The sequence below is a fragment of the Schistocerca cancellata genome, chromosome 7 (genome assembly GCF_023864275.1).
Source record: "Schistocerca cancellata isolate TAMUIC-IGC-003103 chromosome 7, iqSchCanc2.1, whole genome shotgun sequence".
NCBI classification, from domain to species: Eukaryota; Metazoa; Arthropoda; class Insecta; order Orthoptera; family Acrididae; genus Schistocerca; species Schistocerca cancellata.
Window position 1 is genome coordinate 212217621 of NC_064632.1, and position 9304 is coordinate 212226924.

Genomic DNA, 9304 nt, shown 5'->3' on the forward strand with positions numbered 1-9304 from the left:
TCGGGTGATGCTGAGGGAACTAGATTAGGAAATTAGATACTTCAAGTAGTAAAAGAGTTTTGCTATTTGGGGAGCGAAATAACTGATGATGGTCGAAGTAGAGAGGATATAAAATGTAGACTGGCAATGGCTAGGAAAGCATTTCTGAAGAAGAGAAATTTGTTAATATCGAGTTTAGATTTAAGTGTCAGGAAGTCGTCTCTGAAAGTATTTGTACGGAGTGTAGCCATCTATGGAAGTGAAACATGGACGATAAATAGTTTGGACAAGAAGAGAATAGAAGCTTTCGAAATGTGGTACTACAGAGGAATGCTGAAGATTAGATGGGTAGATCACATAACTAATGAGGAGGTATTGAACAGAATTGGGGAGGAGTTTGTGGCACAACTTAATAAGAAGGAGAGACCGGTTGGTAGTATATGTTCTGAGGCATCAAGGAATCACAAATTTAGCATTGGAGGGCAGCGTGGAGGGTAAGAATCGTAGAGGGAGACCAAGAGATGAATACACTAAGCAGAGTCAGAAGGATGTAGGTTGCAGTAGGTACTGGGAGATGAAGAAGCTTGCACAGGATAGAGTAGCATAGAGAGCTGCATCAAACCAGTCTCAGGACTGAACAGCCGGCCGCAGTGGTCTAGCGGTTCTAGGCGCTCAGTCCGGAACCGCGCGACTGCTACGGCCGCAGGTTCGAATCCTGCCTCGGGCATGGATGTGTGTGATGTCCTTAGGTTAGTTAGGTTTAAGTAGTTCTAAGTTCTAGGGGACTGATGACCACAGATGTTAAGTCCCATAGTGCTCAGAGCCATTTGAACCATTTGAACCAGGACTGAAGACCACAACAACAACAATGATTTTCGAAATGGACTGGTTGATGTGTCTAACTCCAACTACCAATCCGTGTTCAAAATATGTTAATTACCGTCGTGGAGCTATAGTCACGTTGGAAATCTTTTCACATGAATTTTCTGAATACAAATGACATCTCCGTCAATGTACTGCCCTTTTATACTTTGTGTAAGCGATACTACCGCCATTTGTATATGTGGATATCGCCTCATTGTATTTGTATTGCGTGATGTAGTGTCGACTAGAAAAGAAAGGAGAGAATTATACTCATGCCTGTCACGTAACGTTCCCCTCTGGGTCCCTACCACGAAAGCTGCCAGGCCTGACTGCCTCGTTAACCGTTCTTTTTTGAATAGCCACTATATAAGAACTTCACGCCGGCACGCCCTCTCCCCTTGCGAAGTAAATTTCAGTGAAGCGAATTTTCTGTGTCGCCACAGTAAGGACTGGTGTGCACGCCACTAACGCGGGCGTCTCAGCTGCAGCTGTGGACAGCTGGGCAGTGAGCTGAGTGAATTAGGCATAACTTCGTAACCGGTGCCCACCTCACAAGGGACTGGCAAGCTAGTATCGCGGCTCACACGTGTCTCGAATCCCGACTCAGGTTCGCAGTCTTTCTGAAGCACGTTCCCCTCGGTCTAGCTCCACAGAACCTACAATGTGCACTGAATAATTAAAAGTAAGCGAAGCGATTTTCTTCAGTGCCTGTATTAGCCGCTTAGACGTTTCGGAAAATTTGCGGAAGCGTTATACGCTGTATAAATCGCGAGAAAACGCCCCGATAAAAGCATCCACGTTTAATGTCAGTTTAAAAACACTTAGCACAGTTCTTAGGCTGGAAAAATTTTCTCAGTAATTCAAATTTGGACGGTTATAAGACTGAGTTACTGTCTTCAGTAAGGAAGTAAGTCAATGTGAAAAAGTTAGAGTGAAAGTTTGCCATTTTCCTGGACATATCTTTCGTGGAGACAATTTTCTTACTTTCCATACGCCACATGTTACAATCTTTTGTATGTCCATCCTTTTAGCAGGTGTTATCTGGGACGACAGCCGTTTACTATCGTGACAAGTAAATAAAAACACCTACAGCCGTCCTTACGATTTCATTTTATCTTGTCGCTACCAGTTTAAACGCTTCAGTGCGTCATCTTCAGGCTGTTTTTGATGCGATACAGATTGATATGATCCTCATGCATACCACATCTGTTGTCAGCATTACTGGATACGTAGATAATGTGTCAGCACTTGGCAGTTGATGGTTGCAGTGCTGACACATTATCTGCGTATCCAGTAATTCTGACAACAGATGTGGTATGCATGGGGATCATATCAACCTGTATCGCATCAAAAACAGCCTGAAGATGCGCTGAGGCGTTGAAACTGGTAGCGACAAATAAAATCATAAGGACGGCTGTAGGCGTTTATATTTACTTGTCACATGTTACAGCTGTTGTTGTTGCTGCTGCTGCTGCTGCTGTTGTGGTTGTCGTGGTCTTAATAATTACTGCAACTTACGTCCTTCTGAACTTGCTTACTGTATTCATCTCTACAATTTTCACCCCCGCACGCCCCTCCAACACTAAACTGCAGATCCCTTGATGTTTCATATTGTGCTACCAACCGATCCCTTCTTCTGGTCAGTTTGTCTCACAAATTTCTTTTCTCTCCAGTTCTGTTCAGTACCTCCTCATTAGTGACGTGATCACCCCAACTAATCCTCAGCATTTTTCTGTACCAGCACATTTCAAAAGCTTCTATTCTCTTCTTGTTTAAACTGTTTATCAACCATGTTTCACTTTCATACATAACTACACTTCACAAAATACTTCCAGGAAAGACTTTCTAACACTTAAATCTGTATCGATGTTAGCAAATTCCTCTTCTTCAAAAACCCTTTTTTGCCATTGCAGGTCTACATTTTATATCCTCTCTGCTTCTGCCATCATCTGTTATTTTTCTTTCCAAATAACAAACTCATCTACTAATTTAAGTGTCTCGTTTCCTAATCTAATTCCATCAGCATCGCCTGATTTAATTTGACTAAGTTCCGTTACCCTTGTTTTGCTTTTTTTGATGTTCATCTTATACCCTCCTTTCAAGACTCTGTCCAGTCCATTCAACAGCCCTTGCAAGTCCTTTGCTGTTTCTGACAGAATTACTGTGTCATCAGAAAACTCAAAGTTTTTGTTTCTTTCCCCTGAACTTTAAGTCCTACTAAATTATTTTTGTTTGCTTTACTGCTTGCGCATTGTAACTATTGAATAACATCGGTGATAGTCTACAGCCAGTCACATTCCCTCCTCAACCACTTTTTCCCTTTCATGCCCTTCGATTCTTCACAAGTGCTGTCTGCTTTCTGTACAGGTTGTAAATGGCCTTTCGTTCGCTGTATTTTACCACTGCTACCTACAGAATCTCAAAGAGAGTATTCCATTCAACTTTGTCAAAAGCTTTCACTTAGTCAAAAATGGTATAAACGTTGATCTGCCTTTCGTTAACCTATCTTGTAAGATAAATCGTAGGGACAGTATTGCCAAGCGTGTTCCTACATTTCGCCAAAACCCAAATTGATGTTTCCCGAGGTAGGCTTCTACGAGTTTTTCATTCTTCTGAAAGAACTCGTGTTAGTTTTTTTCTTTCAATCGTTACTTGTTGAACTGATAGTTCGGTACTATTCGTACTTCTCAGCATCTGCTTTCTTTGGAATTGAAATTATTTAACGCTGCATACGTGGAACCAGGTAGCTACGTTAGTGTAAGCAATGTTTTTTTTATTTTGCATTGTTTCACAAACTTCATTATTAGACTACGATCTAGGTTTCGGGTTCTAGGCCCATTTTCTAGTACACAACTAATGCCGAAAATGGGAACCAAGCAAAGATAAACACGCGAAGCTCTTAATGTACCGACTCTTGACTTAAGCTATAAAAATTACCGCTGTTGGCAAAACGTATATATTTTACAAAATTCGTTATGACAGCATTTACAATAACTATGAATATACATACATTGAAGTAGAGTTGTATGCGCAAGAATGGGAATTTGTGTCATCTACTCATGAATGAAGGCACCAAGGTTCGTCTATTTATAAACACACATCTTTTTCTTAATTTCTAAAATTTCTAACTGGGGAGCTTTTCACCCTTTCTGCCTATTACGTATTTCTGGTTTTTGTCCATACAGTGTTCAGCAAAGGATGAATCTCCGTCGTTTATGGTGTTCTCTGAGCCTAATAGAGATTGACCTCCCAGTCTCTCCAATGCAGCAGGGCGGACATTCTTGGCAGATTATCTTATAAATCTCGCTTTTCATTATGGTTTTACCTGTTGAACCGAAAATATATCTACCTAAAATTTGTGAGACATAGAAAAATACAGAGACATCCTTTAAAATATTTCTTATTCTCTTTGAAATGTTACCTATAAAAGTAAACTACACCGCTACCTTTTCAGTCTACCTACGTTGTTCTCTGGGTGTAATAGGGATCTAGCTTGCTTCTTCAGTTTTTTAATGAGAATTTTGTCATTAATGTTGATTTCAAAGTAATTATTTATGGCCATTGTTTTATTGTATTGAGTTTCTGGTCATAGTGTTCTTGGGACATGGTTTAATGCTTTCTTTTCAGCGCACTATACGCCAGTAATTGAAACGTGTATTCCCACCAACGAAACGTGGCTACCAAACCTCGCAGGCGTACCCAACAACAAGAAGAATCACTCTTATGGCATATGTTTGGAAAAATGTATCGTTATTAGACCGGCATTTAAAGATGGCAGGATGCAGCGAAAATGAATCGTGCTAAACTACATTTAGATATTAAAACGTGACTGAAGCAGAAAAGTGACGTTTATAGGTAACTTTATGATGTAGTCGTCTGTGCTAGCGGAACTGAAAACTGTAATTGAAACGAAAATTAAGGAAATGTAGGCGATAAGATCCAATAAGATTTATCCCCTGCCTGTTTCAAAATTTGCAAAAAAGCCACAGAACAATATTTTTGCACAGTTCTATCACCCTTAAAGCCGAATTCGCTTCCGATTTACGACATGCAAGAGGGAAGCGTTGCCAGTCATTTCTTGGAATTCTGCATATTTTTTTCCTGCGTACTGTTACTAAGCGGTGTTGCGAAACTGCATAGAAACCAGTTCAGAAATGGAGGCCTGACTTTCGCTCGTTTCACAACTCCATCCCTCCGCCTCCTCCAGATAGCGTGTATCATTCACAATGTTAATATTTGACAAGATTTCCTATCAAACTCGTCTAAGAGCTATTCTAATTCCGGTTGTGACAGCAGTTTTATTCTTGTGGCTTGGATCGGAGAAAGACGCGCGCGCGCGCGCGCGCGCGCGCTCGTGTGTGTGTGTGTGTGTGTGTGTGTGTCTTATATCGGAGGAAGACGTAGTTTTGTGTGTGTGTGTGGGTGTTTGTTTGTATTTGTGTATTCGCGCATTTTGCTCTCTGTACCGCTTTTGTGTCTAATTATACCACTATTTCGTTTATTTCAGAACCATCTTTTTTTATTTCTAATGTGACATTTTGTAACGAAGTTTTTCATGCAGAAAATTGAGATTACTCTTATTGCTCCTATGAATATTTCTTACAACCTGTAATAATTTATTTCATATTTCCGGCGAGTGACCTGTTACACCCACCTGCTTTGAAAAATTTTTAATGAGCATATAGCAGTTTCAGCATTCTTTGTTTTTATATAGGCCTTCAGAGCACTATTTTATTTTCTTTATATGTATTCGACCTCCAACCGTCGTTTGTGCAGGTTGCCTTTCTAGGAACGTAGCACATGTGCCTAACGAATAAAAACTAGGATTTAGACAACGCCCTTTGATGATCTCCAGTCAATAATGTACCCAGAACATTTTCAAAAATATGTGATTTATTCAAAACATTGAAAATAATAATGCATCCAAATCCATTGAGTATGTTGTTGTATACGTTTCCATTCAAAAACAGATTGTTTAGCTGCAGAAGAAAACCCTTAGTATTGAAACAGTAGATTAAATGTACATAATTTTACAGCAAGTCGAAGTTACTGTTATACTATTTTACAATGTTAATGCGCAGTTGTGTTGCGAATGCGAAGAATTGCATGCGTAAATAAAAAAAAACAATAAACGGGCATTCTAATAATGTTTTCAAGCGTGTTTTTGCGAACAGTGACTGGTCCTTCCCATGTATTTCTCATATCTCTTGATAATACTTCTGGGAGGCCAGAGATTCTCTACTTAATGCCCTTGTGGCAGTGTGCGAGCTTTCACGTGTCATTAACGTAACAATAAAAATAGGATTACAATTCAAGATAATCTACGTGTGCCATTTTTCTGTCTGACTTTTTTGTCAGTATGATTTATTAAGGAACACAACAATTTCGGTATGTTTCATTAAAAATTGTAATTGAATTTTCTGCCAAATGATGAAAAATATGCGAATGAGTTGTTTTGTCATTGACTTCCATGAGGCTTGAGGAGGTTCCACAACTGTAGATGCTCATAATAGCTACATAGCATTTCCATTCCCATGGTGCTACGTTGTCACTATAGGTTTGCACTGGGGACTAATCATCAGTATTTTTTGAAAGGCATATTGAGTTTTAATCGACCGTAACTGTTTATGAGATATGAAAAGAGCTTTTAGAGATAGGTGCCAGTCACAAAGTTTGTTGACTACTGAGATTATTTAATGAAGCAACATGTTTCGAGATATAAAACTCATTCTCAGGCTAGAATGGCAATTTAAAAAGTTTAACAACCGTACACATCGATGTTAGAGTTGTTCTGTACAGTTTTGCATGTGCTGTGGTCATCTTGAGAAAGAGATGGATAACCTAATATGGGGGAATATTTACTTCTGTTCAGTAAAGAATTTTTAAATAAGCACTCGGTTTGTTCATATGAAATAGCTATCTTCTTGTGGTACGTTATGTTACATCCACTGCTATGGCTCCTTGAATCTTGTTGACCACTGCTCATAAACTTGTAACAAATACTTAAAACACGACATCACAATCAACTATACTATACAGCAGAAACAAGATGGCAATCAAAACAAGATCCAAGATTTAGGTAGTCAGTAAAATCTGTGACCGATAGCGGTCTATGAAAAATCTTTTCGGATCAGTCTTTTTGCCATTAAAACAACTAGCTAACATGATATACTTTAATTTATTACGACGTTCAGCTACTACCTTCATCAGATCAAAATTTAGAAGTCGTAGAAGAAAGTTCAGTGTCGGCGGCAATAAACCCTGTGACTATATTACCAGAGCGTTTATTGCAACGGACAATGAACTTTGTTTCACGGGTTCTGAGTTTTGATCTGATGACGGGAGCAGCTGAAACATTTTCTGCGTGTAATAAAGTACAGGTGTATTGACAGAACACGTAGCCTAGTTGAGGAAATACATGAATCAAAGCTGTATTAATCCTTTTTTACTGTCGCAGCCAGTTTCAGTAAAATACAGTCATCACAGTATGGCAATAGAAAAAGCGTGCACAAAAACAACGTAAGGTTAATGGGCGACCCGAGTAAGATTTAGAAAAGAAGACTAATATTACTTAAATATCATTATATATATTGGCATAGGAATTCAAGTGAACTATACGTTGATCATCATGGTGCATCTTTGTCAGTAGATGTACTAACACAGAATAAGCAGTATCCCGTTAAATAGCTATTGAAAACTGATCGTGATGTAGTGAGCGTGTACCCAAAACAGGTACCAAAGATGACTTGTTTTAGAAGTCAGACATACAGAGATGAAACACGGTCGATCTGAACACATTCTCTGAGAATACAAGATAACAACTTAATACGTAATAGTTGCACGGCAAGTCTTTATTAAACAATTTTTAGTATTATATATTACAATTTATCGTATAACTGTCACACAGTAAGTAACTATAAGACAATTTTAATTATTTTATATTAAGTAGTCATCTTATATTTGTACTGTCAAAGAATAAGTGCAGATTGACTAAGTTCAGTACTATATGTTACATCTCTGTAGGGTTGGCTTCAGTGAGTAATCATCTTTGGTGTCTGTTTTCGAGTATACGCTCACTACATCACCATCAGTTTTCAATTGCTGTTTAATGGGTTACTGCTTATTCTGTATTATAACATCTACTGTTGCGCTAAAGATGCACCATGATGATGAACGTATAGTTCACATTATTTCCATGTTAACATGTGTAATGACATTTAAGTAATTAGTATTAGTCTTCTTTCGTGAGTATTACTGTGGGTTGTCCATTAACTTTACGATGAATTTTTGTGTGTATGTTTCCTGGGGTTGACTTCTAGTTTTCGTTGACACAGATACCGTGATGACTGTATTTTACCGAAACCGTTTGTCGTAATAAAGCTTTGTGTCATTCATTTCCCCAAATATATGACGGATGTCGCGTGAAAGAAATGTCAAAAAAAAAAGTTAGAATTAGTTTGTGTCTTGCTGCAGCTTTTGCGTCTCCTGTCGGTACTTTGTACGTTGTTATATGCTTCCAAACCAACCGTTGTAGTGAGACACTAATTCTACAGAAATTTGTGAAAGACAAGGCGTTTCATTGAACACTTTAAGCAGGTTAGTCGTTAGAAGAAAACTGTTGGGCCAATAGAGCATCATTGAGTGGGGCTAATAGAGAGAAATACGAGTTTTGATTGAATTCGAACGCAATCGTACATTTCTGTTTGTGTTGCACTGGTGAAAAGTGGCACCATTTCAAAGTATTTCCAAATCTTTGAGATACTGAGTTGGTATTCGGAAAAAAACGCCACAGTCGGTGTCTCCCAGCCTATTTAAAATGCTATTAGAAAACGTGGCCACTGAAAATGGGAGCGTCGCGGACGTCGTGTCAGCTTAGGGAAATAACCGACTTGGAATGAGGGCGGTGTGAGGCTGTGGTTAGAGTGGGCGCAGGCTGCTCGGTACTCACGTCATGTCTCGGTGTCGGGTTGCTGCGCCGGCGGTCCACCCCCGGACTGACTCGCGCGCTGCCCGCTGCCCAGCGCCCGGCCTTGGTCGGGGACCGCTCGTCGCTTCTTATCGAGGCGCCTCGCCGAGCCGACAGATAGCCCCTCGGCCGCCAGTTCAGCCAGAGGGCGACACGTGTTTCGTAAGCCGCGTGCCTGGCTCTCTGGGCTGGACAACAGGCAGTGCGGTCCGGCCAGCGTGCACACCTGTTAAATAGTCAGCGATTCCAGGACAGACCCTGGGCATTAGCATTTTGGTAAAAATTTTGCTGAACGTTCGTGACGATAATAGCAAGGGAGATAATGGGAGTGGTAAGGTACCAAGCGCCAAAAACACAACACGTCCCCCTTAAAAATAAATTTAATTTATCAACTTGTGCAAACTGTCACAATGAAATTTTTTTTTAACACGTGAAATTTTACAGCCGGCCGGAGTGGCCGAGTGGTTCTAGGCGCTACAGCCTGGAACCGCGCTA

General features: G+C 39.9%; 1 protein-coding gene across 1 annotated transcript in view; it reads right to left on the minus strand.

The window, feature by feature from the left end:
• Positions 1–8918, minus strand: part of LOC126091889 (mitochondrial basic amino acids transporter-like) — a 252911-nt gene extending 243993 nt beyond the window's left edge. The window contains exon 1 of the mRNA XM_049907184.1: positions 8792–8918. The gene's annotated coding sequence lies outside the window, so the exon portion shown is untranslated. The remainder of the gene's footprint in view (positions 1–8791) is intronic.
• Between the last annotated feature and the right edge of the window lie 386 nt (positions 8919–9304).